Here is a 12,854-nt window from a genome sequence, read left to right on the forward strand (position 1 = left end):
TGTTAATACATGTTAACACGAACAAAAACACGAACACCACATGCTATCTGAGAGTTACAGAGGGAGTTTAGGGTTTTATTTTTTTTGAATTGAATGAGGAATGAAAATAGAAAGGAATTAAGGAACCCACACGCACATGGCTGATGAGTTTTATTTAATTTAATTTCTTATCGTGTATTAACGGGTATTAACAGGTAAACAGGTATTTAACCTGTTTATACACGAAAATTAACAGGTAATATCGTGTCTACCTGTTTGGTACACGATACCTGTTAAGGCCATACACGATACTTGTTAACTTCGTGTAGGTTCGTGTCGTGTATTCGTGTAAAATTGCCGGCCCTAGTCTCGCCCCTCCCCCATGCTTCTCCGAGACCATACCCCATGGGATGGGAGTAGTGTTTGCCTCCCATGCTACACTTGCCACAACATCTCTTGACTTTACGTCAGTGCCACATCAGCTTTCACCGCTACTTGCCATAATTTTCCAAAATTAGTCTTTTACTTCACATGCCACAACCAATTTTTATATAACATATTTTCAAATTAACTAAATATTTGAATGGTTAGTCGGAGAAAGGGGCTCACCTAATACCCTCTTGCCTCTCGGAAAAAGTTGCACAACCACAACCCACCTTACCGAAAAACTCCTTGTCGATCCACATGTTGTTGCCACTTTGCCGATTGAAGGGATGCTTGCCACATCTTGCCACAACATGTCGATTATAGCTTGCCACCCCATTCCAAGCAGCCTAAAGCACTACTTACCGTCGTAAATAATAAAGTTCAACCAATACTGTAACATCCTGTTTTATGAACCAATAAAACTATATTTTAATACTGTAACATCCTGTTTTATGAACCAATAAAACTATATTTAAAGTTTATAATTTATATATTGTTGAACGAGTAAGTAACAAGTAAAATGGTTAGTTGAAATGGGAGATATCTAGGGACGAGCCTTGGTTATTATAGGGGACCGTTTAATTTAATAATTAAATATACTATAATTGACGTTACTCTGTTTTTAATGAAACTTAGGTTAAAATGTAGAGAAAAATAAGCTTGTTCTAATAGTATATTTATACCTTTATATTTTAAAAGTTATAAGAAAAAAACGAGTGAAGTAGCTGAATTAATTATAATAATATAAAATAATAAAAATTAAAACATAGAAATAGAAATTGTGAATGCAAGTTACGTGTGTACTTGTATGATGTGAAATGAAAGCTGTGCATGGTAAAAGAATGATACGTGTATAATATGTTAGTGAGTCACTATTTTAAATCTTCATGTTGAAAATTTCTTGCAACTTGACTAAGTTTCAGCAAGCAAGACCGACTGAGCAAACTTTATAAATAGCTAGATAGGTCATGTATTAATCTTATTCATAACTTTGAGTTCCATTTCATCCTTCATACTGATAAGGTAACCACTAAGTCTTGTTAATGATGTTATTAAGTTTTAATGTTACAATAAGGTTTAATACTATATTAAGAGTACAGTTTAGAGTCATAGCTAAATTATTCTGTAGTTAGTGTTTCACTCTGACACGGAATCACCGTCAGGATGATTGGGCCGGTTTCTCTGAGTGGGTGAGAATCACGCCTTGTTCTTCTTCTTGAACCTATACCTGCCATGGAGAAAAGAAGAAAGTGGAGCTGTAGAGATTGCCGGTAGGAGAAGACTCTCCTGTTTCCAGCTACAAAAAGTGTGGCGGTTCCATTTCATCTACCCTAATAATAAGGTGAACACCTCTTTATATAGGGGATATGGGCCTCCCCTAACCTCAATGGGCCAGACCCAGTTAGGGGTTATCTCTACAAGCCCCGGCCCAAAGTAGTGTAAACTACATCGCGTTGGGCCTCGCGGTTGGGTTAGTAAGCAACAACGATAATAATTAATATAAAAGCAACAAGTAACGGGAAGTCCGACCGCTCGGGTCGGGTCTAGTACCGTACCCCATCACACTCCTTATTTAACTAGAGTCTAAGATTATTCTGGTCTTGATCAGGAAACCAAGTTCGGATTGATTGTAGTAAAACTTCCATATAGAAATTGTTTTAGCTACAGATTTTTGCACCCTTTCAAGCACTAGGCTTGCATCGCTTTTTGGATAAAACCGGCATTTATACGACACCGAAATCGTCTAACGAAAACTAATAGAACAAGACTACTAAAGGGGCTTAATTGATGATTTCAGTTGCATGGTTTTGGTGTACATGTTGTGTAGGTACTATACCCAGAAAATTGTTGCAAACGGATCACGGAATCTAGGCCTAACGGACGATACACGGAAAGGTATAATTTTTAGGCCAAAAACTAAAAATATAGAAATTGTTTTAGCTACACATTTTGACGTGATTATTTTTTGGTCATAAAATTTTAGGACATGGTGTAGGACAGTAGAAAAATCACCTCGGAAAAATTTGAGAATTTTTAGACAAACGATGAATATTTGACGAATTTATTACGTTTAGACACAATTAAATCGGAAAAAATAGTTAACTATTTCAATAAATTCCGAATTTTTGCAAAATGATCACATATATTATGGGTAAGTTTCACACAAAAATTTGGGCTCAACGGATAACCCGAGCTACAGTTTTAAAATCGCACGTTTTACGAGGTTTTCAGTATTTTAAAACCGGGTTTAGAAAATTTTCGTGAACTTACAATTTTTACTGGGAGTTTATATATATATATTATATATATAGAGAGTGTTGAGTAAAAAAGGAGAAAAACAAAGCGCTTTTTAAGGCGTTTTTGCGTTTAAAAATAAAACGAACCCAATCGACTCAAAAGCTCGAACACTTGGACGTTGTTACTCAAAAAATCTTATATTTATGTTATATTAGTCTTTTGGGGCTTAACTGATGATAAAACGCATGTTTGGATTGTACAGTGCGCGTTAAAAATGAAGGCGTTCTTCTAATCGGAAATTGTTTTGTTTAACACGTTTTCTACCCAATAAAGCAATGATCATATGTTATAGTCTACGGATCCTGTCTGAGCATTTCTGTACTCCTAGGTTCGCTTACGGCACCTATGGTAGTTTTCTGAATTTAATGGCCCCAACGCAGCTGTTTTTTATATATATGTGTTATGCATAACGTGCCCTCGGACTCATCCACGGCATAATCAGTATTACTTTGTTAATCGTGTAAGCTGGGTAATTCAACTTAGGATTTACCTAGTTTTGTGGCGAATGTCACATTCTCCCCCAGTTAAGAAATTTCATCCTCGAAATTCAATTACTAACCTTCCTTTTGTTGGGGAAAAGATGTGGGTATTTCTTTTGGAATTGATCCTTTCTTTCCCAAGTAATTGATCCTCCAACGGACCTTAACTATAACAATCTTATTGTTTCTCAACCTCTTAATTTTCCCGTCTACAATTTCTACCAGTTCTTCTATGAATTGGAGTTTATCATCCACATGTTTGTCATTCAAGGGTACAATTGCCGCATCATCGGTAAGGCACTTCTTTAGGTTGGACACGTGGAAAACATTATGAATACTACCTAACTCCTGTGGTAGGTTTAACTTGTATGCAACTGGGCCAACTTTAGCTACAACTTCATAAGGGCCAATATACCTTGGTGCTAGTTTTCCAGTCTTTCCAAATCTAATTATGCCTGCAACCTTATCTCCAATATCAAACTGTAAAGGTTTCCTTTGGCGATTGGCAGAACTCTTTTGTCAATCCCGTGCTGCCTGCAACCTTTTTTGAATTTTCCATACCTTATCCATTGTTTCCTGAATTAACTCAGTTCCTGTGATCTGCTTATCACCGACTTCTGCCCAACACAATGGAGATCTGCATTTCCGACCATACAATGCTTCAAATGGTGCTGCTTGAATGCTAGTATGGTAACTATTATTATAGAAGAATTCAATAAGAGGTAAGTGTCTATCCCAACTTCATCCGAAGTCTAAGACACATGCTCTATGTAAATCCTCCAATGTTTGAATGGTTCTCTCAGATTGTCCATCAGTCTGAGGATGATAAGTTGTACTTAAATCTATCCGAGTCCCTAATGCTTCCTGTAATTCCTCCAAGAAGTGAGATGTGAAGCGATAATCACGGTCCAAAATAATAGCAACAGGTACACCATGTCTAGCTATAATTTCATTTGTGTAAAGTTCCGCCAATTTTTCCATTTTGTAGTTGGTATGAATGGGTATGAAATGCGCAGATTTGGTTAGCCTATCCACGACTACCCAAATAGCATCATGACCTCTTGGTGTTTTTTGGTAAATGAGTACAAAATCCATAGTGATTTGTTCCTACTTCCATTGGGGAATCTCAAGTTGTTGTAACATTCTGGATGGTTTTTGATATTCTACCTTGACTCGAGTACAAGTCAAGCACTTACTAACATATATCGCCACATCCTTCTTCATACCAGACCACCAATAAAACTCCTTTAGATCATGGTGCATCTTGTTAGTACCGGGATGAATTGAATACTTAGACTTATGTGCTTCATCCATAACCAATTCCCATAAATTGTGACACTTTGGGATCCATAATGGGTCTTTGAAATAACACACTTGGCCAATCTTAACCTCAAAGTCCTTCTCGTTCCCAATGTAGTTCCTCGTTTAACAACTAAGTTTCGCCCAGAGCTTCACGTTGGACCATACGAATCTGTTCCTTGAGATTCGTTTGCACAATCATTCCTAAAGCCCGTACTCGAAGTGGTTTTATACGTTCCTTACTACTTAATGCGTCTGCCACTACATTGGCCTTACCCGGGTGATACTTAATTTCACAATCATAATCATTCAATAACTCTACCCACCTTCTCTGCCTCATGTTTAACATTTTCTGGTCAAAGATGTGTTGTAAACTCTTATGGTCCGTGTAGATAGTGCATTTAGTCCCATACAAGTAGTGTCGCCATATCTTAAGTGCAAAAATTACGGCTCCAAGCTCTAAGTCATGCGTAGTATGATTCTTTTCATGTATTTTAAGTTATCTAGAGGCATAGGCAATCACTTTATTCCTTTGCATCTGCACAAATCCTAAACCTTTGCGAGATGTGTTGCAATAAACTACAAAATCCTCATTTCCCTCCGGTAAGGTAAGAATCGGGGCATTGCATAACTTATGCTTCAACAACTGAAAAGCTACCTCTTGTTCCTCTCCCCACTCAAACTTCTTATCCTTTTAAGTTAGGAGGGTTAAGTACTACACAATGCTTGAGAAATTTTCAATGAAGTGTCGGTAGTAACCGGGTAATCCTAGGAATTGACGAATTTCTGTAGGCGACCTCGGTGCTTGCCAATTCTTGACCTAAGAATTGGACTTCTTTTAACTAGAATTCACATTTTGAAAGTTTCGCGTTCAGCTGTTACAAATGTTGTGCATGCTCTTCTTTGCTCTTAGAGTATATCAATTTGTCATCTGTGAAGACTATCACAAACTTATCTAAAAATGGTTTACAGACCCGATTCATAAGGTCCATAAATACTGCAGTTACATTAGTTAGCCCGAAAGGCATAACTAAGAACTCGTAATGTCTATAATGAGTTCGGGAAGCAGTTTTCAGAATATCGTCTTCTCGAATCTTAACTTGATGATATCCCGTTCTTAGATCGATTTTGGAGAAACAACTTGCTCCCTGCAGTTGGTCAAATAGATCGTCTATGTGAGGCAATGGGTATTTACTTTAAATGGTAACCCTGTTTAGTTCTCGGTAATCTATACACATACGAAAACTTCCATCCTTCTTCTTAACAAACAATACCGGGGCTCCCCAAGGTGAAAAACTAGGTCGTATAAAACCTTTGTCTAGTAATTCCTGTAATTGACTAGAAAATTCCTGTAGCTCAGAGGGTGCTAACCTATAAGGTGCTCTAGCAATAGGGGATGCTCCAGGGATCAAATCAATACAGAATTCAACTTGTCGAGGTAATGGAAATCCGGGTAATTTATCAGGGAATACATCAGCATATTCACAAACTACGGGTATATCTTCAATTCGCTTCTCATTAGGATCTTTGGTTTCCATATTTACCATGTATGCCAAACAGCCTTTATGAAGGTACTTTTGCATCTTAGTATGGGATACTAATGATAATATTCTATCGGGTTTCTCTCCTTGAACTACTAATACTTCTCCATGTGTTAATGGAATCCTAACGATCTTTTCTAAGCATATGATCTCTGCCTTAAACTCCGACAATCAGTCCATTCATATTACTACATCAAAACTTCCTAATTCTACAAGTAAAAGGTTAATAGGAAATTGTCGATCGTTAAGGGTTAGAGTACAGTTTCGAATTATTTCGTTAGTATTTATAAATTTACCATCGGCCAATTCTATAAAATAAGGGCATCCTAATTCACTGGGCAACATTTCAAGAAGAGATTGAAACTTAAGAGAGATAAAGCTTCTATCGGCATAGGTATCAAATAATACAGAGGCGTAATGTCCGGAAACTAAGAAAATACCTGTGACGAAGTTAGGGTCCTGTCGTGCATCATCAGCTCTCATAATGAATGCACGTCCTCTAGCCTGGTTCGCATTGGAAGTCTGTCCTTGGGCCTGCCTTCCACCCTTTCCACGGTAAACCTGGGGACATGTGTTCCTCAAGTGTTCGGTACTACCACATACATAACACGCTCGGAGTGGCACTAACTGTTGTTGCTATTAGGGACGTTGTTGTAAGGGTTGGGGTTGTTGTTGTGTTTGTGAACGGGTTCTTGGTTGTCCAGGCTGGTTTCCTATGGGTGCTTTGCATTCCCTTGCAAAGTGGTTGAGTTTACGACATCTATTACAAATACGAAAACTACTTACATGATGAAATCTACACTTATAACACTCGGAAAGATTTTCCTTGTATCCTTCTGGTTTCTTCTCTATTGCTGTCATGCTATAATTTCTAGCAGTGGTCCTATTACACTTATTACCCTGACTATTCTTCACCTTATACTCATTCGCACTCCGCTTCCCACTTGTTTCATCATTGGGCACCTTCAGTATATTTCTTCGTACCATGTCAAAAGTAATAGTGCCTGACCTCTGCACAGCACTCTGCATTGTGGGGTGATCAACCGAATTCACGATACTCCTAACCTCCGGAGCGAAACCCCATATATACCTTTCAATTCGCTTATGTTCCGGTCTCACTATAGCGGGTAACCGTCAAGCTAAATCATGAAATCTATTGGTGTAGCCAATGTGGTCGGCGCCTTGCATTCGTAAATTCCAAAACTCATGTTCTAATTTCTGAATTTCATTCTTTGGACAAAATTGGTCCATCACGATTTGTTTCAATTCCGTCCATCTCATTTGGTTAATGGCTTCCTGGCTATAAGTCTGTATAACTGTATTCCACCATGTCAACGCATGGTCTTGAAATGTACCTGTGGCATACTTAACAACACAGTCGTCCGGGCAATTACAAATATTAATAACCTTTTCCATTTTCTCAATCTACTTAACTATCCCATTAGGTCCTTCAGTAACATGAAATTCTAACGGTTTGCATGACATAAACTCCTTGTAAGAACAAGGATGGTGCGGGAGGATGGTTATCAGGTTTAGGATTACCAGGGTTTGGTTGATTATTATGTAACCCCACATTAACACCATAGTTACTTGGGTAATAATTGTAGGAATTGCGGCCTAAAGTTGTTGCGTTATTAGTTGTGCTATGTCCGTATCAGGTATCACATTAGCTCGTTTTGGGGCCATTTCTATAATAATGTAAACACACATTGATTGGTATCGCATCAACCCATTGCACCCATACAAAACTTAACAACCATGCACATCCAACACATAACAACCACACATATATAATGCATAAACGAAACCATATCATACATAGAAGCCGTTGTACATGACAAAATTCGGTATACAACCGTGATCTACGAAGGATTGCAAACAAAAGCTAGCCACTAAGGCATCGTACATACACGGATCACTAAGATCCGAAAAGGAAATATAATATATATAGTATCCCCAATCTCGACATAGGCATGCAAGCCTAGTGCTTGAAAGGGTGCAAAAAGATATATATATATATATATATATATATATATATATATATATATAGGTAGAGGATCCTGTAAAAAAGGCCTAAAGTGTGAGAAAGGTAAGAAAGAATCTCAGCCATTAGATCTTTGATCTAATGGTTGAGATAATAGGGACCAAATTGTAAAATATTTTTATTAATTTGGACTGAATTGAAATATCTAGGGGCAATTGTGTCTTTTTATCCCCATTTTCTAAATCAAAATCCCTACAATTTCTCTCTCTCTCTCCAGATCTCTCTCTATCATACGTTCAGAATTTCTCTCTCCATTATCAACTCCAAGACCACCACGAATCGGAAGATTAAACATCAATCGGAAGCCGGTGTCGGAAGCGGTTGTTGAAGACGATCGTTGTTGATTTTGGATGACGGATGCGAGCCGGTGGTGGTGATTTTGTTGAAGACGATCGTTGTTGATTTTGGATGAGCGGATGCGAGCGGTTGTTGAAGACGATCGTTGTTGATTTTGGATGACGGATGCGAGCCGGCGGTGGTGGTGGTTTGAGCGGCGGCGGTTGTGGTGGTGCTGGATCGGCAGCGGTGGTGCCGGATGTGGCAGTGGTGGTGGTGCCGGAAGTGAAGAAGATGATACAGAGGTGTTTTATTTTATTTTCTGAATGGTGTTATTTTGTTTACCGAATGGTGTTATTTTGTTTGCTGAATGGTGTTTTTTTTGTACTGAATGGTGTTACATTCTTTGTACTGAATAGTTTTTTTATTTTTATTTTACTGATGAATGGTGTTATTTTTTGTACTGAATGGTGTTAGTTTTTTCTTTTCAGTAATGGTGTTTATTTTATTTTTCTGAATGGTGTTATTTTGTTTATTGAATGGTGTTATTTTGTTTGCTGAAGGGTGTTATTTTTGTACTGAATGGTGTTATATTCTTTGTACTGAATGGTGTTTTTTTTTTTATTTACTGCTGAATGGTGTTATTTTTGTACTGAATGGTGTTATTTTTGTGCTGAATGGTGTTATATTTATGGACGGTTATAATTCCTAAAATCCAGGTTTTTCTCTCTCCAAATCCTTAAATCAAGGATTACCATATTTGAATTTGTTAATTAATTTACAATCTTACCCTTTTCAATTAATTTAGATCTAATGGTTGAGATTATTTCTTACCTTTCTCACACTTTTGGTCTTTTTTACAATAACTCCACCCTATATATATATACACACATATGCTACCACTGTCTACTGTCCTCCCATACGCATAATCAGCCACATCACCAGTGTTATGGGTGAAATTCTGAGCCCATATCCTGACTTTGTATCTTGATTTTTTATTAGTTGTATATGATCAGGATACCGGATCAGGATACCGTATCAGGATACCGGGCCAGGATATTGGTAATATCCTGAGGCAGTATCCTGACTATTACTAACGATTGGCTTGTAAAACGTTGGTTGCAAGGTACCAACGTTAAAAGACTTGATCTACCTGAAGATTCGCTCAAGGTGGTTGAAAAATGGACGTTGATGGTGGAAGAATGGGTCTTGTAACGGTCAGAAAGGCATATTTCGCGAGAATATCGGATGTTGGTCAATGTTATTGACATTGTAACGTTTATATGAGCTAAAGACCCGGTTTTGTAGTCAATAAACACGTGGAAAACGAGTAGAAGCAGCCCCCAACGTTCAGAATGGAATATTCCAAAGTATCCCGGAATAATAGGATAGTTTGTTGGTTTCTTTTACTATAAATATGGATGGCCAGATCTCGTAGGACACTTCACTTCAACTCACTCCACTTCTAACTCTCGAATTCATACACAATTCACTTGTAATCGCACACTAACACTCATCACTTGCAATCATTGTAACACTTAGTAGAGATCTGAGCTTTATCCTGCACTGTATCCTGGTTATTCAAGCAATAAGAAGAACAAGGCAGCTGCGCAGCTCCCGAGGTTTTATGCCGGCGATCTAGATTGATCAAGGGCTTTCCTCGTACATCTCGTGTCATTTACTTTACTTTTTTGCTCATTGTTTGATCGTAGATACAGCTCAATATCCTGAGCCGTATCCTGAAACTGTTTTAGCAAATAACTTAACTTGAATATTTTTCACACATATTTCTAGCACACTACCTCACTTAACTAATTTGATCACTTAATTACTTCGGTAATTTTTGACCAAAACAATTTGGCGCCCACCGTGGGGCAAGTGGTGCTCTCTTTACTAAAAATCTTTGTGAAATCATTAATCGGTTTTCTGTTTTCAAAACTTTTTGCCACATTGTTTACAATGGCCTCAAGATCAAACATGAGCTCTTCTACTGTGTCTGCTACAACTTCTGCAACAGTTGGTTCGGTGCCTCCCTCACCTTCACAAGTTCAGACTTTTCAAAGGAGAAATGAAAGCCACACACTGAGAGAAATTTCTGCTGCTCAGAATGTTTCTAGATCCGGAAATTCAGGGAGAACCCATATCCTTGCTTCTAATAACGAAATTCTGTCTTTGTTTGGTAGTATACAGGAACAAATGAAGAGGCAGCAAGAAACTAACCAGATAATCATGAAGGGTATACAACTCTTGAAGTCAAACTCCAAGAAACCTATGGAGTATACAACTACTCCTCTATAGCCCAGGATGCTAATCTTTAGTTCATCAACATTTACCGAGGATAATCAAGGCAACATGATACCGAGTCAGTCCCGGAGCAACATGCTGGAGATACCATCATCCGCCAGGATATCGACCGTGAGGGATCCAGGATATGGCCCAGGATATGGTCCAGGATATGGCGAAAGCCGACAGGCTGGTAACATGTTTGCCAATATCAGTATCCCTGCTACTAATAATTCTGATTCTTTGCAGGATATAGGTGTAACACCAGTATTGACCAGGGAACTTCAAAAATTGAAGGATATGATATCAAGTGTTCCTGGAGCAGTGCAGCCTATACCGAAAGTATCCCAGGATAGTCACAGGATATCCCGATTTGCTCATCCAATTTGTGATGCTGAAATTCCAAAAAGATTCCAGACTCCCAGCATAAAGTTGTATGATGGGACGACATATCCTGAGGAGCATATTGCCCAGTATAGGGAAAGGATGGAAACAAATCCAATCCTACCAGAACCTAAGGAAGCATGCTTATGCAAAGGCTTCGGTTCAATTTTAACAGGACCGGCCTTAAAATGGCTTTTAAACGTTCCACCTTATTCAATTACATCAGTTTCTCATTTAGTTAATTTGTTTATCGGTTAATTTTCTTATAGCAGGAGCTTTGAGAAACTAACAAGTGATCTTTACAGGATAACACAAGGATCACAAAAATCCCTAAGGGATTATGTTAAAAAATTTAGTAGAGAATCCTTGGATATCCCGAATCTTGATATTGCTACGGCAGTACAAGCGTTCAAAATGGGGTTACAGAAGGATCGTCAATTTTATCAGGATCTTGTAATGAATCCTTGCAGGAACTTGGACGAAGCTCGAAACAGGGCCTTGAGATATATCAGGCTGAAAGATGATAAGAAAATGCAAGAGAGGATGAATGCATCCTCAACATATGAATCAACTAACAGGAAGTCAGAATCCTCGTACAAACCATACCGCTCTAAGCCGTATGGTAGAAATGATAACAAGAAAGTGAATGCTGTTGAAGACGAGGATCCTGAGGAGTATCCTGAGTTATCTGAATATTGTTTTTCTGAACTAATGTATGCTATGCAGGGTTTAGGAGACAAAGCCAGGTGGCCTCGGAAGAATCAACAAAAGGCTGATTGGAAGGATAAGTCCAAGTGGTGTGCCTTCCATGAGGATTTCGGACATGTTACTGAGGATCGCATTGCTTTAAGGAAAGAAATAAGTTATCTCTTGAGCAAGGGATATCTGAAGGATCTCCCAGGAAGAAAGAAGAATAGGGGTCAGGATACTGAGAAGGATCCTGAACGAGCAGCGTCACCTCCTGCGGATGCCAAGATAATCAACTTCATTTCGGGAGGATCCGACATTTGTGGGACTTCGTATTCGGCAGCAAAGAGACATGCAAAGAAAGCTAAGGCCGAAAGGGGAGACAAATCTGTCAGGATGACTACCCTCACAACTGACAAAGTGATCACTTTTGATGCAGATGACAGGGATACTGTCCAGGATCCTCACCATGATGCTCTGGTAATAACGTTATATGTGGCTAACCATTTTGTACGCAGGATGCTGGTTGATAATGGCAGCTCCGTCAACATAATCCAACTAGAAACTCTGAAGAGAATGAATGTATCTCCAAAGGATATCACTTCAAAGTCTACCGTGCTTGTTGGGTTCAGTGGAGAGGCTAGAAACACAGTGGGAGAGATAAAGTTGCCAGTATACGTTGAAGGAGTCAACTCGATACAACGTTTCTGTGTGATGGATTCTCTATCCTGCTATAACATCATACTGGGAAGACCGTGGATTCACGATATGAAGGTCGTGCCATCAACATATCACCAATGCATCAAGATACCTACCCCTTGGGGAGTTATCAAAGTTGATAGTGATCAGTAGGAGGCGAAAGAATGCTACTCATCCTCGATGAAATCCTCAACCAAACCTAGTGCAGCATAGCAATTAAAGACGCGGGCCCAGGATATCGTGGAGGATCTGGAGCAGGATGTGAAGAAAATTATTCTAGACCAGGATAATCCCGATATTTCGGTGCTCGTGGGAACCAATATCCCTCAGGATATTGAAGAACAATTAATTAACTTTTTGAAATGCAGGATGTCAACGTTTGCATGGAAGCATGAGGATATGACAGGCATATCCAAAGATATTATCACTCACAAGCTTGGAATTGATAAATCATTCAAG

The 12,854-nt window shown here is 38.7% G+C and overlaps 1 long non-coding RNA gene across 2 annotated transcripts; it reads left to right on the top strand.

Annotated features, from left to right (window-relative positions):
- Positions 1-1,400: 1,400 nt before the first annotated feature.
- On the top strand, positions 1,401-8,668 carry LOC110908616. Of its 2 annotated transcripts, none has more exons than XR_002574741.2 (4): positions 1,401-1,428; positions 1,569-1,747; positions 2,234-2,301; positions 8,284-8,668. It is a non-coding gene; the product is annotated as an uncharacterized LOC110908616 (long non-coding RNA). The 2 variants fall into 2 exon arrangements; XR_002574743.2 differs by lacking the exon at positions 8,284-8,668 and adding an exon at positions 2,906-3,163.
- Positions 8,669-12,854: the final 4,186 nt, after the last annotated feature.

This window comes from Helianthus annuus, chromosome 14, assembly GCF_002127325.2.
Source record: "Helianthus annuus cultivar XRQ/B chromosome 14, HanXRQr2.0-SUNRISE, whole genome shotgun sequence".
Taxonomy (NCBI): domain Eukaryota; kingdom Viridiplantae; phylum Streptophyta; class Magnoliopsida; order Asterales; family Asteraceae; genus Helianthus; species Helianthus annuus.